Genomic DNA, 22,303 nt, shown 5'->3' on the forward strand with positions numbered 1-22,303 from the left:
GACTCAGCCAGTGGATTCGTATTAAAACAAACAGCAATAACTGTTGTGTCGGCAGCGGCAAGCAAGTGGGGGCCCATGGCCAGCGAACGCGCGGCGACCGTCGACGCAGAGACGGAGACTCGGAGCTAACTGCTCCCGATGAAAACCGGAACGAAGACTCAGCCGACCCGCGGCCGTTTATTACTAATAAAGGCTTCACACGCCAGATGACACCTCCCGATTGGTCCAAGCTCGTCACATGACAGAAGGGGGGTGCGCCATCTAGCTAAACAACTACAAAACATACATGTACAATGACACAGAGATCTGACAGGGGGCGACACTATACTACATCATCCCCCCCTGGAAACAAAGCAAGCATACAGTGAAATGCGCACACAAGACGCGCACTTAAGTCCAAAGGCAATTTCAGTTCGTTCCCCCCCACGTTCACACACGCGCACCAGTCGCACACAAAGCATGCACTTAAGTCCACAACAATTTCAGTCCGTCCCCGCCCAAGTTCACATACACGCGCACCAGTCTTGGGCACCAAAACACAGGCAGTCACTCAAACAAAGTCTGACAAGGAACACGGCACAAAACTCACTGCACCGCAACAAGGAACACATTTTACGTGTGTGAACGAAAAAATGTGAACTGCCTCCTAAATGTCACAGCGAGGCCCCTAGCCGTGCCATTTCGAAGACGGCAAAACGCTCTACATTCAAGAAACATAATCATCGAGCCATGGAGGCCGTTTTCTGTCACGATGGGGGTTGCGACGCGTATTGGTCGACTTTGAAAACCTAGTCGTCCCACTACTATTTACCTCCCCCTGGTTGGAAAACTGAATGTGGTTGTCTCTCAAAGCTGGAGAGGGTTGCCCAGGAAGCTCCTCTCGACATCCCACCAAGTCCTGGGAGGCTACCGATTCCCCAACGGCATCAAAGACGACTGCTGACTGTGTAGACTCGGAAGTGATACAGTCAGACGCACTACTTAACTGAAGCTTATGACTATGAGAAGACGCTGTCACTACAGACAAGTCATCGGAATGACTATCCAAGTTTGAATATGAGTACAAAAAGTCTCTATCACTTGTACACAGTGTACTACCTGCTGGATCCTTCATCACTAGGGTTAACTTAGACACATGCCACGTCTTGCCATCACTGAGTACAAAAATAGATGGTCCTATCTGGGCCTTGACTTTACGAGGTTTAATGTACTTAAAGAATCCTTTCCTGTTAAATCTTATTCTGACGGTGTCTCCCACCTTGACACGAGTTGCCTGAGCACCTCTACGTTTGTCTACGTACTGTTTAGTCTGCCACTGTTTCTGCAAGACCCTTTCTTGAACTTGAGACACAAGACGGTCCTGTTCCCGTAGATCTACACAGAGCCACATGGTTCCATCCTTCTTGCGCACCACCACGAGTGGAGACACCCACTCAGTAGCCTTGATGCGCTCGATGACGTCGCAGTCCTCGAGACGTCGCAATTCATGTGTGACCTGGTCACGGAGAGCCAGGGGTAGTCGGCGTAACTTTGAAGATACTGGTTTCGCATCTTGCTGCCGATGAATTCGGTTCGCAAAGTTGTTGACGAGGCCCAACTCGTCACTGGAAAGGTGATCGAAACCCGGAGGCACACCTGTGGGGCTCTGTACTGAAGGAAGCGATGGTAGACGACATGTCAGCGACGTACCGTCGATCTGTATGCCCAAGCGTTGGATGGCGTCAAAACCCAGCAGTGATGTTCCTGTAGTCGTTACGTGGAACGTGACGGAGCATGACCTTTGGAAAAACTGGACAGTGGCTTGAAACAGGCCTTGAATGTCGATGCGTTGCTTGGAGAAATTTTTCAAGTCCACTGTTTGTGACAGTCTGTGCTGTCGACCAAAGTGCTTTCCAAAATCTTCAGCCGTCATCAATGAGACAGACACTCCCGTATCCACCGGCAGTCGCATGAAGCCGTCGTTCACTACGACTGGAACTTCCAAATCTTTTTTAGTTTCAAAAGCGCTTACCGTCACGACAGACGCGGACAGCTGCCCTGCGGAAGTTGAAGACAGCGTCCCTGCGGAAGAGACGTGCTGAACAGTACGGGTTTTTCGGCATACTGATGCAAAATGGCCCAACGTGTGGCAGGCGTTGCACCGCCGGTTCCTTGCTGGACAATTCCTGTACGTTGCAATATGCTTCGTGCTGCCACACCGGTCGCATGAACTACGCTCGAAATTAGGGTCCTTCGCATCCTGTGCTTCATTGCGGGTCCCGGAGGAGCCTCGCGGAAAATGTCGATCATCTGGGCGGCCTCCCGGAAGACGTCGGCCATCTTGGCGGCTCCTCGGAAGAAGTCGGCGATCTTCATGGCCTCCCGGACTACGTCGGCCATCTTGGTGGCTCCCCGGAAGAAGTCGGCCATCTTGGCTCGTCGACAGAGCGCCAAGTTGAGCTGCCTCAATTCTTTGTATTTTTGCGGAGTCGAACGCGCGGTTTGCTCGATGCAGGGCTTCTAGAGCGCGTCCAATTTCTTCTGCCTTCTCCAGGGACAAGGTTTCACCATGGGCCAGCAACTTTTCGCAAACGCTGACGTTCGCTACCCCGTGTATTATTTGGTCTCGGACGCGCTCGTTGTAGGTTGTGGCGAAGTTGCACTGTACCGCCTTCTCCTTCAATGCGGTCATGAATTCCAGGAATCCTTCTCCGTCGAACTGCTTTCGACTGGTGAATTCGTGCCTCTCCGCCAGAACATTTGTTGACGCGGCGGACAGCCGGTCAAGCCGCTGTAAGAGTTTCTGGAACTCTGACGCTGGCGGGACCGCTTCACTTGACGTTGACGCTGCGCCGGTCGACTGCCTTGCTGCCTCGCTTGACGCTGACGCTGTGCCGGTTAACTGCCTTGCTGCTTCCTGCTCCTCGTCTGCAAAGTACTTCCGTTGTCCCTCACGCCCGAGAGCGCTGACGAGCGCGGACGCTCGTCGCGCGTCCGTCCAGTCGCCACCGCCGGAAGCTTCGAGGTGGGCCTGAAAAATTTTTTTCCATCGATACCATGGAATTAACAGTGGCCCGGGCACTTCAAGAAAAACGGGAAGGTTCGCCGTAAAAGCCATGCCGGGTAGCGTGCAGGAGGCAAGCCGGAGCTCGCCGCAGGAATGGGCAGGAAGAACAAAGGGGGCGAGAAGGCCTAGGCTCGGAAGCCTGGCGACGTCAAGTGTGGCGGCGGCGTTTGCAGGCCGTGCCGACACAAGAAGGGACGCTTCACTTACGAAGCTCGTTGGTTTCCCGGGGCTTCGGTCGGAACCGTTGCAGGAATCCCATCCTCGTCGCCAACGGTCGCGGCAGCGGAGGTCGCGGCAGCGGAGCATTCTGCTGAACGTTTTCTGTCGCCTACGCAGGTTTCCACAGGATCCGGCGCAGTACTACCGTGAACCAGCGTCAGCAGTGCTTCGACCATCCTATTTAACGCACGTGTGCCCTAACTCATGAAGATTTAACAGGACTGGCTGCGTCAGCGAAGCGCCACGTGCGGCCCGTGACGAACGCCCCCTGTACATCACCCCAGGAACCATCGGCACCCGGAAACCATATAAAGTTGGATCACCGCAGAATTCATCACTTGGCAGCTGAGGTCGCGGCAGCGGAGCATTCTGCTGAACGTTTTCTGTCGCCTACGCAGGTTTCCACAGGATCCGGCGCAGTACTACCGTGAACCAGCGTCAGCAGTGCTTCGACCATCCTATTTAACGCACGTGTGCCCTAACTCATGAAGATTTAACAGGACTGGCTGCGTCAGCGAAGCGCCACGTGCGGCCCGTGACGAACGCCCACTGTACATCACCCCAGGAACCATCGGCACCCGGAAACCATATAAAGTTGGATCACCGCAGAATTCATCACTTGGCAGCTGAGGTCGCGGCAGCGGAGCATTCTGCTGAACGTTTTCTGTCGCCTACGCAGGTTGGTTGCATTTGCATCACTGCATAGGAATTCGTTTTCACATTTTTTGCCGTACCCACTGCTGCCAAATCATAATGCCAACGTGTGCTGAGTTATCTAGAGAGATGGATTCGTTGCGAAAAGAAGTTGAGGAATTGCGTAACAGCATCGCCCTATTTAATGAAACGTTTGAAACGATGAAGACAAAGCAGGAAGGCCTGGTCAAAGAAAATAAGGAGCTCTCGCGAACGAACGAGCAGCTAACAAAACAAGTTGCTGAGTTGCAGCAATACTCCCGCATGAACAATGTGGAAATCAAAGGTGTACCAGAAACAAAGGGCGAAAGCTGTGAAGCAATTCTGCAACATATCGCAGAAAAAATTGGTTGTCCTGTGAGTCCTGCAGAAATTGATGTTGTGCACAGGGTCCCTGCTAAAGGTGGTCCAAACATTATTGCGCGTTTTTGTTCTCGTCAAAAGAAGACCGAGTTCGCTACAAAGGCTAGGAAGGCGCGTCTGTCAACCAGGTCTATTGGCATAACGAATCAGGATAAGCCCATATTCGTCAACGATCACCTGATTCCGGAGAACAAGCGGCTGTTTGCCCAAGCATTGGCTCTTAAAAGGGAAAAGCAGTGGCAGTTCCTTTGGGTCGACAACTGCCGCATCAAAGCAAGAAAGTCTACAGACAGTAGGGTGTACCGCATCTCTGGAGTCCATGATCTAGCCATTTTTACCTGAAAAGCACTATTCCTGTGCCTTAATGACTGGGAATCACCATGGCGTCACACACTGTTCATGAGCTGAAGCAACTACTTAGTTCTTCGTCCACTTCTCAGATTTCTATCATACATTTTAACGTCCGAAGCTTACCCAAAAACTTTGATCATATGGTTAACTTTCTTACTTTAACCAATCACCACTTTTCGCTTATATGCATATCGCAAACGTGGCTATCTGCAGCTGACAATACCTTATTTTCCATACCGGGCTATCATTCTGAATACTGTCATCGTCTGGCTGATCGCCACGGTGGATCGGGAATATTTATTTCCAACACATTATCTTATAAACGGCGTGCAGATATCTCATTTTCCATGGCCAAATGCGAATCAGTTTGGCTTGAATTTGACAATCACTTTCTACCAACCAACAAAAGAACTATCATTGGTTCAATTTACCGTTCCCCATCGTCATCTTACGATGATTTTTGTAGTGAACTCGATAGCTTATTAAACTCGTTCATTACCAAAAATTATAATGTAATCATTGTCGGCGACATCAACATTAACATTACAAATATTAACGACAGTTCTTGTGTCCAGTACTCCAAGTGCTTCATTGGACATGGTTTGGAATCTTTACTAGATTCTCCAACACGATGTGCTTCTTCCGGTCAAAATACGCTTATTGACCACGTACTCAGTAATATCATGACTAATCAAAAAGCTGGTGTGGTCAATTTTAATCTCACAGACCATTATCCAATTTTTCTCTTACTAAATACTCAAACTACTTACAAAAATAAAATGGTTATTAAGAGTTCTTTCGATTCAGGAAAATTTGTGGATTTGGTGTCCGGCTCTGACTGGGGCCTTTTATCCGAGGAATCTTGTGTTAACAAAGCATTCAGCACTTTAAATGATAAACTAACAGATATTATAAATACTTGTACGTCTGTATCCTCCATATCACAGTGGTATTCCACCCCCAGGCATCCGTGGATCACTAGAGGACTACTGCGCTCTATAAATAAAAAAAGATAACCTCTTCAAAAAATTAAAACTCCAACCATTTAACCTCGCCCTTAAGGCTCGATTCAAATTATATTCACAAACTCTCACCGTCTTACTTAAACAGGCTAAAAGAACCTACTATGAAAATAAAGTGCTGGAAAATGGGAATGACTGGAGAAAGAATTGGAATGTAATTAAAGAATTTTTAAATCTTAATCAACAGGACACACCTGTGACAGAGTTTACGGACGGTACCAGCACTCTAACTGATCCTATAGATGTCGCAAATTCATTTAATGAATCATTTTTCAAGAGCTCTGCAGCCGGTGTCCCTAACTTGCCCAAGTTGCCCCGCGTGCCTCACTCCTTTTTCTTAAAACCGACATCGCCAAATGAAGTTCATCGCACTATAATAGGGCTCAAGACCACAGGCTGTGGCCTAGATTCAATTCATCCATCAAAAGTCAAACTTGTTGCTCGTGAGTTATCTTTTGTCCTCTCTGATATTATTAACACTGCATTTCGTACCGGCGTTTTTCCAACGAGTCTCAAACAAGGAAAAGTAACTCCAGTATTTAAAAAAGGTGATCGAAATATCTTTTCTAATTATCGCCCTATAACGATACTGCCATTTTTTAGTAAAGTAATTGAGAAGCTCCTTGTTAATCGCCTAACGAACTACCTAACAAAATTTAACCTTTTGACTTCTAAGCAGTTTGGTTTTCGTGCTAACTTATCAACCGAATTAGCACTGATAAAACTAACTGACAGCCTAAAGCAGTTTATCGACGATGGGCTATGGGCGGGAGCGGTATTTTTTTATTTAACTAAAGCTTTTGACACTATTAACCACTCCATTTTGTACGCTAAACTTGAATCATTTGGAATTTGTGGACCTGCTTTAGCTCTTTTGCAAAGCTACCTTACTAATAGAACCCAGGTTGTTAGATATGGAAGCGTTTTATCCACTCCAATAACAACAAACCAGGGCGTTTCACAAGGATCAATTTTGGGTCCTCTGTTATTCCTCATTTACATTAATGACTTACCATCATAGCTTAACAGTTCTGAGTGCATCCTCTATGCTGACGATACAACAATATTCACTAGTGATAAAGACATTAACAGTCTACATAGAAAGTTAAACGCCGATGTCACGAATCTTGTGTCTTGGTGTAAAAATAACTTGCTAAATGTAAACCCTGTTAAAACAAAGTTTATGTTATTTCACTCGTCCCAAAAAACGCCTACAAGAACCCCTGAACTATACATTGACAACTACGTCATTACCCCATCTAATTTTATTACTTTCCTTGGTGTTACATTAGACCCCCAACTTAAGTATAACATTCACGTAAACTCTGTCACTAAGAAGACTGCTTTCGGCATCCGCGTGCTCATTCGAACAAGACACTGTTTTCAGCAATACATACTAAAATCACTTTACTACGCTTTCATTAACAGTCACCTTACTTACTGCGTTTCATCATGGGGCAACACATATCCTGCACATCTGACAACCCTCATTCACCTTCAGAACCGGGCGGTCCGAATAATTACCCACAGTTCATACATCGCGTCAGCTGCGCCCATTTTTCGCACTCTTGAAATTCTACCCTTAACTTGCACATTTCAACTGAAACTATGTCTTATATTGTATAGAAGTAGAAACAGTGACATTCCAACGGAGTTACTTCCCTCAACGCAACTTTTCAATACAAATAACATGCGGTTTTCTGGAAATTATAATCTCTTGCTTCCTAAAGTCAACACTAACTACGGTAAAATGACAGCCTTCTTTTCCGCAATTTCATTTTGGAATTCACTGCCATCAAATATTAAATCATGCTCTTCATTACACTGTTTCCGGCGGCTTCTAAAACAGTTCTTATTAACAACATACCTTACCTGATTATTCGACAAGTGTACATACGTTTATATGTGTGTCTATATATAGGTATGTATCTATGTATGCGTGTGTGCATACATTTATTACTGTGTAGCCACGTTTCATTATTTTTCTCGATTTCTGTTGATGGATTATCAGCCGTTTGTAAATTAATTTTGTTGCACTGTTGGATTGCGCACTTTTGTTCATAATCATTATACTTCTATTCAATTACTGTAATGATAGTACCTTCATGTGTATTTCAAGATGGAATTATTTTTGCTAATTTTTGCGTAATCTTCAACTACCCAATGTTTCAGTAATTACTTCTAATATGTTGATTGTATTTTCACGCTGTTCTTACCCTCGTTGCTAATCCTATATTACATATTTTGTACATGTTGTAACAGGAGGTCCCCCTGACAGTTTTTACTTTGGGACCTCCTTCTGTATTACATTTTCTTTGTAATTGTATTGTCTAATAAATATCAGATTTCTTTCTTAAAAAAAAAAAAAAAAGATGTTGTGTCGGCAGCGGCATGGCAAGTGGGGGCCCATGGCCAGCGAACGCGCGGCGACCGCCGACGCAGAGAGGGAGACTCGGAGCTAACTGCTCCCGATGAAAACCGGAACGAAGACTCAGCCGACCCGCGGCCGTTTATTACTAATAAAGGCTCCACACGCCAGATGACACCTCCCGATTGGTCCAAGCTCGTCACATGACAGAAGGGGGGTGCGCCATCTGACTAAACAACTACAAAACATACATGTACGATGACACAGAGATCTGACAGGGGGCGACACTGTACTACAATAACAACAACAAAAAAGCCAAGAGGCACACTGAATAGAATAGAAAAGCAAATCAGCAGAACAGTCACAATGTGAGACGGCAATCGCAAAAGAATGAAGGCACAGTACGGTCATTATAAGGTTAGGGTTTAAGGTGATCAGTAAGCAGCTGCTTGAAGATGATGGAGTTGCACTCATTGACAACTCTATCTGGTAAATTGTTCCATTCTATAATGGCGCTAGGCAAAAACGATTGATTAAAGAAAGGTGTTGAACCATGGAAGCGCTGGATGCTGCAAGAGTTAAAAAGGCGACAAGATGTACGGGTTGGTGGGATTAGAAGCCTTCCATGCAGTTCGGGGAAGTTATAATAAAGTCTCTGGAAAAGGCACAGTTTTGCAATTTTCGGACGCAACACCAATGGTTCGAGTCCTAGAGATTATTTAATTGCACTGACACTTTCTTCATGGCTGTACCTGGAAGTGATGAATCTAGCAGCACGATTTTGTATTGATTCTAATATATTAATTAAGTAAGCTTGGTGCAGGCTCCAAATAGCTGAGGCATATTCAAGTTTACTTCGAATAAAAGTTTCATAAGCTAGTTCATAAGTTTCATAAGCTCACCCTTATTAATACACTTGAATGTATTCAGAATAGAGCCACTTTTTCATTCTTTCTAATTTCTCATGTCGTGCCAGTGTCACGTTGTTGAAGATCAGCTTAAACCTTCCAGATCTTTCAGTACATTATAAGTGTTCCCGTCTTTGCCTCTTCCATAAAGTTTACTTTTATAACGCTGTTTGAAGGAAGCTATTTATTGTCCACCCACCTAAACTTCATCCAGGTTGGATCACAAGTATAAAGTAGAAGTTCCTGTCTCCCGTATGAATATGTTAAGTGATTCTTTCATTCCTAGGACAAGCTCCAACTGGAGCCACCTTCCTGCCACCATTGCTCTTATCCCAGACTCTGGCAATTTTAAATCTGCTAGTGCTTTTTCTTGAACCAATTGCATATGTATCTTTCTCCCCTCCCACTGCTCGCTGTAACACCATCTGGCCTTGAGAGTATTTAAAATAAATAAATAAATGAAAAAAAATGAATAAATACTTCGAAAATGGCTGTCATTCCCCATGTGCATGGGGTGACCCATAAATTGAAGAAGGCCGCCAGCAGGGCGGGAGTTTCAGTTGTTTTTTCAACATCAGCCAAGCTGAACGCCTTATGCAGAACGGTCAACTGAGGCGACCGCCCCATAAAATGTTGCGACAAGAAGCATCAGGTGCCTTTTACCAGCTGCATCATTGGAGTTGTTTATGACATACCCTTGAGCTGCTGGCACTCCTACATAGGACAAATGGAATGCTGCCTCAATTGCCTCTGGAAGTATCGCAACAACATAAAACTAAAATATAGCAGCAAACTTGTTCTGCATTGCAGGTTGTGTGAATATATCCCCCATTTTAGTCAGGTCACTGTCATCCACAAGCATGCTGAACAGCGCACGCGTGAAATGATAGGGGCATTTGCCATTATTCAATGTAGTCCTTCATGCATCAGTTCGCCATACATTTAGTTATTAGACAAGGAAATCTTGTATTTGCAAATTTAACACCTCTCCGCTCACCTGCTGCCTCAAGTCATTCTTCTCATGTTTATCACGAGGTTTATGTTTCACTCATGCTTCTCTGCCTATATCTTTCATACTCGCGCAATAAACATATCTGTTGGAAGTCAGCACCTGTGTCATGTGCTCCTTTTCTGTGTCCTGTTCTTGCACTGTTTGCTGAAGTATGTGTTCGTTGAGAGCTGGGTTTAGCGGAGGCAAGGAATACACGTTTTGACAGCTTGAGAATGGAGAGTCAACTGGCTTTATTCAAAAGTAAAAGCAGGTTTGCTGAGTGGCAGTGGTGGCAACCCCAGTCGGGTAGCCACTCGGTTCCAAGAAGAAAGAGCAGGGGGCAATGACACCAACGGCAGGGACAACGAAGTTAAGGACGGTGGCTACATGTTCGTACCAACAAGTCCAGCTAGCCACCATTTTGAAACTCCTACATTTGTCACGTGGTCAATCGGGAACGAAGGAAAAAGCAATAAATACCATGATAGTCTATCATTTGTGTGACACGATTTGAAGGTATGCAAATTCTTTGTTTGTGAATGACAATGATGGCTGGCTGACACGCGTATCTCCAATTCTTCTGATATAAAACTCCTCGATGATTTCTCAATATGTTTAATCTTTTTCCTTGATAGAATCTTCGTGTCTCCAAAGATCAATCAGTTGGCAGCCATAAACTCAACAATGCTCTGCCAGATGCAAATATGTTGCAATTCCTAGTAACTGCTCATGCTCCCTCAGTCTTTTGATTGGGCAACAACCACTTTGGCCAATATTTCTGCCACTCCTTGGCAACTGGTAGACTACCTCAACTTTACATGGAACATACCAGTGCACATGTTTGACATGACATCTGCCGGTTCCACTTCCTGCAGGTTTTTCAGCCTTTTCTCTGACCGAAGTGTAAATCCTCGAAAGCTGTTTAACTGTGCAGTTTTCAAGAACGCAACCGTACCAATTTTCCCAGCTGTCCATACTTTGATTCATTGAAGAGTGGTAGATACCCAGTGGCACACACTCAGTGATTTAAGTAGGCATAAAAGAGGTTCATTGAGAAAGAGAGAGAGAGAAAACATTTATTTATCATGAGTTTGGGCGACTTCCTCGCAGGGTGGAGCCCTTAGTTCAGGGCCCCATTGGCTCGCACCACTCCGTGTGCCCGCCGGATCAGCCGTCGCTGCTCTTGCAGGTCTGAGTGGCCAGTGCAGTCTCCCAGGAGGAAGGGGAAGGTGAAGGAATAGGGGAGTAGCCTGGAGGGTGTGGGCACTCCCAGGTGCAATGATAAACTGTGGGCTTTGCTCCACAATAGGGACAGTATGAGGGATATTGTGTGGGGTGGAAGAGGTGAAGATAAAAGAGGCAGGGAAATGAATTAGTTTGAAGCTGTCGCCACGCGACGGCATCTTCTCGATTAAGGGAATTATGTGGGGGAGGGAAGTGTCTCCTGAGATTGGTACATACCCTAGATGGTGTTTGTGGAAAGGCATAAGATGATCTCTTTCCTGCATCTTATTAAGGCGAAAACCTTAAGTGGCTTGTTGCGATGGCTCATACCTGAAAAATATGGTGTCTAGTCGAGTGGTACAAAAAATATCAGCAGCAATGCTCATTGCTGATGGTATTGGCAATATGAGCAATGGTTCATTGCTGATATGATGAAACAGTGGTATGAGCCATTGCTTATGGGGTAATGGCTCATACCCGTTTCATAGTAATCACTCTTACTATGCACAGAACAACTTATGTTTAAATAAACAGCAAGCTCAAAAGCATGCGAACCATCAATAAAGCATTGCATACCCCCATCGGAAGTACGCTACAGCCGAGAATGTTTGCCAAGCGAAAAACGAGGTGTGGTGTGCGAAACAAGTGCTGCTTTCCCCTGCTGAGAGGATGCATGTTAAGTTGAAGGAAAACGTCGGTGCAAGTCTGACTCTGCTATACGAGCACATGAAGCCGCAACTAAGCGTTGAAAACGAGCCGAAAAAGTGGAACGCGGAAGCAGCAACGCGACAATGCAAGATGGCAACATAGAGAGGAGGCAGAAGCTCGCAGACAACAGCTTGCCACATGTGCACTTCTCACTGCAGCTTGTTATGTCTTGCAAGAAATCTGACCCCTTTCATTGTATAACTTAATGCATTACCAAGTGTTACAGGAGTGCAACATGCTGCCGAACTTTTCTATTTTACTTGTCAGTTGAATGTCGGCGATCACAAGATCTGGTGTGCAGGATCTGGTGAGAACATCCAGATGCCTGGATGTTCTCCTTGCGTGCCACCTGGCTCAAGTGTAAGGAGCATGCGGAGGTGCAGCTTCGCCATTGTTGGCCTGGCAAGGATGGCTCGCTATAGGTTCACTGAAGAGCAGCGCATTCCCATTGAGCCAAGTTGGCATCAAAGAAGTTTATTGAAGAGCAGAACATACCCAGTGGCACATGTTTAGTTACCCAAGTTGGCATGAAAGAAGTTCATGTAGAAAAGGCACATACCCAATGTCACATACCCATGACTTAAGTTGGTTCAACAATACATTTCGAACCTGGTTCCCTCATCACATCAGCTCGATGCTCTGCTCATTAGAATATGGACAACCTAGACAACCAAGTTAGCGTGAAAATGTTTAAAGACATTGAGGTGCGCTCCGGCGTCTTTGTGCGGGCAGTCATCTGTTCTGCCATTCCCATGCATCTTAAGGAGGAGAGGCTAGTTGGTGTTGGTGCAGTTTCTGTTATATTTATTAGCGTGAACAAGGCTAATGGAAAAAGGTTGGGAGAGGACAGAGTGCTAGAATGGGTTTTAATTCTAGCACTCTGTCCTGTCCCAACTTTTTTCCATTTACTTTGTTCGCACTAGTATATGTGTCCTATGCCTCTCCCTTTCCATTTGCGACAGTTGTCCTTGTCTATGGTGCCTTTGCACCTACAGCCAATGCGTACCTTGTGTTGATTCTTTTTCTGAACGATAAGCTGAAGAGTGGTGCCTAGTGCTCACGCATGGTTATACTTTGCTGAGCTGCACTTATTGAAGGCCCAAGCCAACAGAGAGCAAGCAGCACAACCATGGGGACTTTTCCTAGCAGCGTTTGGCAGGGAGCCATCCTCCCGCAGTAACGTGCTAGCAGTGCCCCATTCTGTATTTTTCGTCCTTGGCGCGAGAACCCTTTGACTCCCATGCCATCCTGGGACTAGGCGTTTGTGCAGTGTTGGATTTTGCTGGTGACAAATAAACTGTGTTTGCTAACTTAAGACAGCAGTGTATTTTCTTGCGCGTGCAGCACTTGATTTTCACTGCTCCCCCCTCCCCCTTTTACAGCCTGAGTGCGTGCACAATGGCCTCGCAATTACACGAGGGGGTGGCTGGCCTGGCCTTGTGGCTCGCTAAGCTCGAACACGCAATGGTCAGTCCTCCTGTGAGGTACAAGACTCCCACAACATAGATATCTGGATAATAATTATCATCAGCCTATTTTTATGTCCACTGGCAGGACGAAAGGCCTCTCCCAGTGATCTCCAATTACCCCTGTCTTGCACTAGCTGATTCCAATTTGCGCCAGCAAATTTCCTCATTTCATCACCCCACCTAATTTTGTGCCGTCTTCGACCACGCTTCTCTTCCTTGAGCACCCATTCTGTAATTCCAATGGTACATCATTTAGCTTCCCTATGCATTACATGGCCTGTCCAGCTCCCTTTTTCTCAATGTCAACTAGCATATCAGCTATCCCTGTTTGCTCTCTGATCCACACCGCTATCGTCCTGTCGCTTAGCGTTACCCCTGACATCTTTCGTTCCATCTCTCTTTGCTTGGTCCTTAACTTGTTCTCTAGCATCTTTGTTAACCTCCAAGTTTCTGGCCCATGTGTTGGCACCAACAGAATGTAATGATTGTAAACTTTTCTTTTCAATGGCAGTGGTAACCTCCCAATTGGTAATTGTTCATGGTGTATTTTTGTGCTGCGCTTACAGTTAGTTGAAGGATGAAGAAGATGCACGCAGGACAGGCACCGTGGTGCCTGTCTGTGTGTATCTCCTGCGTTCTTTGACTAATTGTGAGTGCTGTAATGCACCACAATCCCAATCAGGATTTGGTAATGCCTGCCGTATGCACTCCAAACTGTTTTTATTCTTCTGTAAATTTTAGGGGTCTAGATAAACCCAGATAAACCTTGACTCTAGATAAACATACTCCTGCATAGACCTCAGAAGCTGTCTGGCAATCATGAATTCTTGTTTCCTTGCCAGGCTATGGAACACTACCTTTGTCTCTGCATATTAATCATCACGTTAAGGGATAAGAAAAGAGCAGATTTGGTGAGGGAACAAACGCGTGTTAATGACATCTTAGTTGAAATCAAGAAAAAGAAATGGGCATGGGCAGGACATGTAATGAGGAGGGAAGATAACCGATGGTCATTAAGGGTTACCGACTGGATTCCAAGGGAAGGGAAGCGTAGCAGGTGGCGCAGAAAGTTAGGTGAGCAGATGAGATTAAGAAGTTTGCAGGAACGACATGGCCACAATTAGTACATGACCGGGGTAGTTGTAGAAGTATGGGAGAGGCCTTTGCTCTGCAGTGGGTGTAACCCGGCTGATGATGATGATGATGATTAATCATCAACCCCACTAATGCACTTTTCACTTAACGTCCTCTACCATTTGTTGCAATGCGTCTCCAGTGTTACTGAACAGGACAGTGTCATGCAACTCAAAGGTTATTGAGATAGTCGTAGTAAATCCTCACTCCTAAGCCTTCCCAGTCTAATAGCTTGAATACTTCTTGGATATATAGATACTGGAAAGTGCATGAAGTATCATAAGCATATTGCACTTATACGAACAATGGCCAAGTAGTGTAGTTTGCTGGGCCAGTTGGTGCATGCTGAACGTATAACGGTTTCCAGCAAATATGGAGGCGAGCACAAGTAAGTAGAAACGGACAGGAAAATGCTGGACTTACAACTGAAGTTTATTGTGAATACATTCCACAAATCTCCGCCATGCATGCGTATACACCCAAGAACAATAAACAAGGTTTATAGTCAAATATCAACAAAAGATATGCACAAAAAACAAAAGCCAAGTCACGCCCCTTCCCGACAAAGGCAACAACACTTGGATTAAGATGATAAATTAAAAATTTGAAGTTCTTTATCATTGATATGAACCGAAGGTTCACTCACACATGTATGCGCACCTAACTTTTTTATGTGGAACGCTTCATTTATTTCTCTTTCCAGTTTACTGCGCTCTCTCCCCACTATCGATACACTTTTGGCACGATACAGGTCATTTGGCAGCAGCGGCAGCGGAATACAGACTGCAATCTAACGTGGCTCTGCAACCTTTCACAGATTTTTCTCTGCTGCACGCCTACCGGCTTGGGGCCATCTTTTTGATCTCAAGACAGGATTGCCGGACCACTTGGATGGAAAGACCATGCGCAAGATAACTTGCTACTCCTTGTGCCTAAAGACTGGTTCATCTACCTGGCGCCTGGCTTATCCTTCACCGTGAATCATGCGGATCCTGCGGATAGGTCACAAGGGTCCCCTTCTGCTGCTACTTATATGGGTTGCGCTGTGTTCTCCTGGTCATTTGGCAGCAGCGGCAGTGGAATACAGATGGCAATCTAACGTGGCTCTGCAACCTTTTACAGATTTTTCTCTACTGCGCGCCTACCAGCTTGGGGCCATCTTTTTGATCTGAAGACAGGGTTGCCAGACCACTTGGATGGAAAGAGCATGCACAAGATAATTTGCTACTCCTCGTGCCTAAAGACTGGTTCATCTACCTGGCGCCTGGCTTATCCTTCACCGTGAATCACGCGCATCCTGCAGATAGGTCACAAGGGTCCCCTTCTGCTGCTACTTATATGAGTTGCGCTGTGTTCTCCTGGTCATTTGGCAGCAGCGGCAGCGGAATACAGATGGCAATCTAACGTGGCTCTGCAACCTTTTACAGGTTTGTGCTTCTTACACATAGTCTTTTTCTGTTAATTGTGTACATGTTTGGTCGTACTTTTTCTTGTTGCTGCTGCTGCTGCCATTGAACAATCTCTGTGATTGAAGCTTGTGCCTTATTTTCCTGCATTTATATAATCACTGGTTGCTATTTTGTCGTCATGGGTCCTTCAAGTGAATCAGAGTGTGGCAAGTGTCGCAGTGCCTTTAAGGACGATGACTAATTTATGGAATGCTCTGTGTTCAGCCTATTATCATATTGGAACTGCATGCTCCGGAGTTTCTGAGAGCACGTACTGATGTAAAGGGGAAGACTATAGGAAATCTTGGCGTTGCTCGTCATGTAGGGGCAAAGTAGGACATAGCTCGTCTGTGCCAAAGGAAACTGATGGCAAAATAGCCACGATGCTGGTCGAGATAAGCAGGAAACTTGATGAATTACTGCCCCTAAAGCAAACGGTAAACGATAGTGAGGAATCGGTGAGTCTGTTTTAAACCAAGTATGACAAAATTCTTGAGGCCGTTGCGAAGAATGACAATGAACTAAAGGCGCTCAAGAACAAAGTTTGCAAACTAGAGGAGCAAAACATTAGCGCAGAATTGCTTTCAGTGCGCTCCTCGATAAATGAACTTGAGTACCACAGCAGAAAACTAAATATTGAGGTTCACGTTGTTAATCAAGACAACAACGAGTGTCTTATAGATAAAAATGAATGTCATTGCATCAAAACTGCAACTTGCCCCTTTGACTGAACAAACTGTTACCTCGATTCACCGGCTTCAGACCAGAGGCGACAGGCCTCCCGGCATTATCATACGCTTTTCCAACCAGTCAACAAGGGAACAATGGCTGAAAAAAAAGAGGGTTTTGTCAGGTATTCAGCATGAAATGTTTATTACGGAAAAGCTGACTGCGCAGAATCGAGTGCTCCTAAGAGCTACGAAAGAATGGGCACGTGTAAATAATTTCCGCTTTGCATGGCACCGCGCTGGAAAAGTGTTTCTAAGAAAGAGTGAGGGCGACCGCGCACACTTGATAAAGTCGCCTGCAGATCTGGATAAGATCGTTTTTTGAGCATAGGAGTGAAAGTAAGTTGTAGTTAAAATGATGTTGGGACACTCGAACAAAATGTGTTCGTCGGATCCTCATGATAATGCAAGCTCACAGAACGGTGGATTGATTAGATACATACATATCAACTGTCAGTCAGTGAAAAATAAAAAGGATGAACTTGACATTTTTTTCAGCAGCCTAAACTTTCGTTTTCATTTCATAATGCTTTCTGAAACGTGGTACAGTGATTGTACGGTCCCATGGTGTCCGCCAAAGTACGAGTGCTTTGCAAGATCAAGAATGAACTCGCGTGATGGCGGGGTTATCCTAATTGTGTGCGATTCATTTAATGTCTACTGTGTTTAAGAATTTTCTTGTGTTAACAATGACTACGAGGTATTGTCTGTGTTACATGCGCGCACTGTTTATTCTGTTGTCTACAGACCACCGCGAGGTAATCTCCAAGGCTTTTTTCTCTTTTTTGAGAAATTATTAAAATACATTGTTGAATTACAGTATAAATTGATTTGTGGTGGCGATTTAAATATAAACATGTTGGTTGACTGCAATATCACACGTCATTTTGAATTGCTTTTAAGAACATATGGGTGTTCCAATGTTATCAATACTGCTACCAGAATTACCTGCAATACGTCCACATGCCTTGACTTGTTTATTACTAACTACAGATCAAACAGTGTTCAATGTGGCACTATTTCATACAGCTTGAGTAATCACATGCCGGTATTCCTCACTGTCAAACGGAAAGATAAAAGATCACCAGAACGAGTTTGCTTCTCGCAAATTATAACTGAAGAACGGCTAGTGTGTTTTCGCGATGACTTACGTCACGAAGTGTGGGACAGTGTTGTTGCTGCTACAAGTGCGGATTGCGCTTACGGTGCTTTTCTGGAAACGTTCATTTCTTATTATGTTAAACATTTTCCTTCCGTTCCTAAAGTATCCGCTCCATCAAGGATACGTAAACCCTGGGTAACTATTGAATTATTCAAAAAGATGAAAGAAAAGGCTAGGTTATTCAATAAATTCATCACATCTCGGGATCCTGATGATTTAAGAGTGTTTAAATCATTTCGAAATGGCTTTACTAAGGAATTACGTGCTGCGAAAACTACATCTTATAAGCAATCCTTCGCATCTTGCAGCCATGACAGCAATAAGATATGGCATTGGCTTAATTCTTTGCTGAATAGATTGCCAAATTCAGCGGCAGGGTTGCGTATAATTTCCGATGGAGCGGACATACCTGACGAGAAGTTGGCCGACTGTTTTAATAATTATTTCACTAATCTACCTAAACGCAATATGAATGAAAACGCCTGCCGTTTCATTACAACGAACTGTGTGCATTCAATTCTTTTGCGTCCCACAAACACTTCAGAAGTAATTTTACTGTTCTCCGCACTAAACAATAGCAATTCCTGCGATGCTGATAACATTAAAATCAAGCCTGTGAAATTTGTAATAGATATAATCGCTCCAGTTCTAGCCCATATTTATAATATCTGCCTTTCTACCGGTGTGTTCCCGTATAAAATGCAGGTGGCAAAAGTAGTTGCACTGTTCAAGAAAGGTGACAAAACTGCCTTACCTAGTTATAGACCTGTATCTATTCTCCCTATATTTTCGAAGTGCTTGGAAAAAATAATTTTTTGCAGAATATCAGACTTTCTGGACAAGCACAGCTTGATAACTAAGCATCAGTACGCTTTCCGGAAAAATATGTAAACACAGATAGCTTTGCTTGAACAGAAAGAACTAATTCTAAATAATTTTGAGGAACGTTTGATAACTTTGGGAGTGTTTGTCGATTTTTCAAAAGCCTTCGATTCTATAAATCATGATCTCTTGCTTAGTAGGTTAAACCACTTTGGTATACGCGGTAATGCACTTGACTTGATTAGGTCGTATCTTGGTCATAAAAAGCAGTTTGTACAAGTAAATAGCTTTAAATCTGAAGTTCGGTCGGTCATTGTAAGTGTACCCCAGGGCAGTATTTTAGGGCCCCTCCTCTTTAATATCTTTATTAACGATTTAGTAAACATTGATGTTGATACGCATTATGTAATCTATGCTGATGACACTACATTATTCTTTTCATCTAACCGCCCTGCCAAATTGATTATAAGAGCTAATGCAGTTTTGAATAAACTATACACATGGTCATTTGACAACAGTTTGACTATTAACCCTTTCGCTGTCCGCCCTTTCTGGGCGTGGCGCACCCCCAGTGTCGGCTTGGTTTCAGGGAACGAGCATAACAGGGAATGAACATAGCAATTTATTTGTGATTATGATTGGTATACAAATAACGTAGTCAATGCTATATGCACATTTCAGTGTTCTGCAGCTGCTGTTAGTAATCATCATCATCATCATCAGCCTGACTATAAAATCCGTTCAACATCCGAATCTGACGATGCGGAACCCTCTTCCTCGCATGCGACTCTGTCCGAGTCCGAATCCGAGCTCGGCTCGTATTCTAAATCAGAATTGAGCCACTGCACCAATGAGCAGACGAAGGTCCCGCGCGCTCAGCCATCCGAAAGTAACCGCGCGCTGGGAGGATGCGCTTTCAGTCGCCCGCACACCGGAGAGAAATGGGACGTTGCATGATCAAGAAGACAGAGGGAGATGGAAAAACGCTAAACAAAGGTCGAAGGGCTTTACGTTTACTGCTGCAAGTCGGAAGCGAGGGTTCGGCGAGAGAGCGAAAGCAGCAATCGAGTCACTCTTTTCGGAGAGGCAACGGCACGTGCGCCTGAACTTGACGCGGTGTAGCAGACACACCAACAGAAGAAAAATAAATACCTTCAAACCAGCGGAGATGGCAGAACAACCCTTGAACCCATAACTACACGCGTGCGACGCATGATCCAGCGAACGCGGAGCCACCGCACCACTCAGCAAAGAGAAAGTGGGGAGTGGCAGTCGCACCGTACTCTTCGATACATGGGTTAACACAGGTCGGGGAGAATATACGAACTTGTAGAAAGAGTCAACAGATGGCGTGGCCAATTCAGGAGCGCCAGCTTTGTGCTCAGGCGCGAAATTTTGAACGCACGATAGAGAACGTACCGGTACGTCAGTGACACCGTGGGGGGGAAGCGCGATGACGTACCGGTACGTCCGTGACAGCGAAAGGGTTAATTCGCAAAAAACTAAGGCGGTGTTATTTCGCGCTAAGAACACGCAAATTACTCTAGAGGAAGATTTGCTAATGAACAATTCTAAAATTGAGCTTGTACAGTCGGTAAAATCGCTAGGTGTATTTTTTTATCATACTATGACGTGGCAGAGCCACATAGATTTTCTTGCTAGTAAGCTTCCACAAATCACTGGAATATTTTATTCCTTGAACTATCTTCCTCGCTCTATTAAGTGCTTGTTATACAATTCACTTTTTCTCAGCCATTTAAATTATTGTTGTTCTGTCTGGGCTACCACTTCTGACACAAATATCAACAGGCTGTACATACTGCAAAAGAAGGCTCTCCGCGCTATTTGCAATAAACCATACGATTTCCCTTCAGCTTATATATTTCATAAACTTAGCACACCGAAAGTACATGCCCTTTTAAAGTATCGTTTAGTGCTTCCGTATAAAAACGAACAGAAAAAGAACATAAACTACATTACTTTTATGGCTAACTTAAAACTACACGAGACTCCATACAGCACAAGAAAGCCAGAGTACTGGCACGTACCAAAATCGCGCACAAACTATGGATCACAAATGCTGTGCTCTAGGCTTCCTCGGTTATTAAACGATGTTATTGTTAATAAAATTGATATTGCAACTTGTTCTCCTCCTGATATTCCTGATTTTTTCTCTCATATGTGAGTTGTACAATGCCTATATGCTTTTGAAGTGCAGTGAGATTTTCTTTGCTTGCTTACTCACATCTTGCTTTTGTTGTATTTTCTTTGTCGCCTGATTTGCGATGAGTATGCATGATATGTTGTAGTGCTTGAATGTGTAAGTACTTCGGAAAACTGTATTTCCGCTCTGCTGCTCCCTTCTTTTCTTGTGTTAAGGGTATTTGGGGCTGGTCAAGCTGCTACGAGCAGCTTTCTTCCCTACTTTACCCCCGCAAAGCTGTATTTAGTTTTTGTGGAAATAAAGCATACATACATACATACTATCAAAAACTGGTCGGCAATCATGTTTTTTGCAATGCAACAGCAAGTTCTCTCCTGTACCTGTAGGTAGCAAATAGCGATGCTTACGCATGCGGTCATTAATGCAATGACCTGTCTGGCCGATATAGGACAGTCCGCATGAGAGAGGTATGCGATACATGACCGAAGATGCACACTTTTTGTGAAAAAAAGTAGTGTGCTTTTTGCCACACCACTAGTCGCATCTTTCTTCTCTCCTGTGATGCTTTTGCACAACCCAACTAGTTTGCTTGGCGCCGAAAACACTAGTGTGACGCCATTCCTAGTGGCCACCCTCTTAAGATTATGAGACAAGCCATACAAATATAGTATCACTACAACCTTCTTTCTTTTTGAAGATTCATTGTCATCCACGGTTTCCACAGGTACCTTTTTTGTCAACTTTCTAAACAAGAATTCTGACGCAGCCATCAAAAGTGAGACCGGGTATCCTGCCGACATTAATCTCGCCTTCTGGGCTTCAAAACTCTTCTGTAATGAGTGGGTGCTACTCTTGTTAAGAGCATTCGTCAAGCACAAGGAAACTATGCCACGTTTTATTAATTTGGAGTGGGACAATTTGGAGTGGGACGAATTAAATTTAAAAGAGAGAGTCGCGTGTTGGCGGTATTGCCCTAAATCGAAAAAATCGCTTCTCCCGTACGAATCGTCCCACTCCAAATTAATAAAACGTGGCATAGTTTCCTTGTGCTTGACGAATGCTCTTAACAAGAGTAGCACCCACTCATTACAGGAGAGTTTTGAAGCCCAGAAGGCGAGATTAATGTCGGCAGGGTACCCGGTCTCACTTTTGATGGCTGTGTCAGAATCCTTGTTTAGAAAGTTGACAAAAAAGATACCCGTGGAAACCGCGGATGACAGTGAATCTTCAAAAAGAAAAAAAGGTCGTAGTGATGCCATATTTGTATGGCTTGTCTCATAATCTTAAGAGGGTGGCCACTAGGAATGGCGTCACACTAGTGTTTTCGGCACCAAGCAAACTAGTTGGGTTGTGCAAAAGCATCACAGGAGAGAAGAAAGATGCGACTAGTGGTGTGGAAAAAAGCACACTACTTTTTTTCACAAAAAGTGTGCATCTTCGGTCGTGTATCGCATGCTTCTCTCATGTGGACTGTCCTATATTG

General features: G+C 44.6%; 1 protein-coding gene across 1 annotated transcript in view; it reads left to right on the top strand.

Annotated features, from left to right (window-relative positions):
* MAPk-Ak2 (MAP kinase-activated protein kinase 2) overlaps positions 1-22,303 on the top strand; it is a 312,260-nt gene that overhangs the window by 21,202 nt on the left and 268,755 nt on the right. The gene's annotated exons all lie outside the window — the stretch shown is intronic.

This window comes from Dermacentor andersoni, chromosome 6 (assembly GCF_023375885.2).
Source record: "Dermacentor andersoni chromosome 6, qqDerAnde1_hic_scaffold, whole genome shotgun sequence".
In the NCBI taxonomy this organism is placed as follows: Eukaryota; Metazoa; Arthropoda; class Arachnida; order Ixodida; family Ixodidae; genus Dermacentor; species Dermacentor andersoni.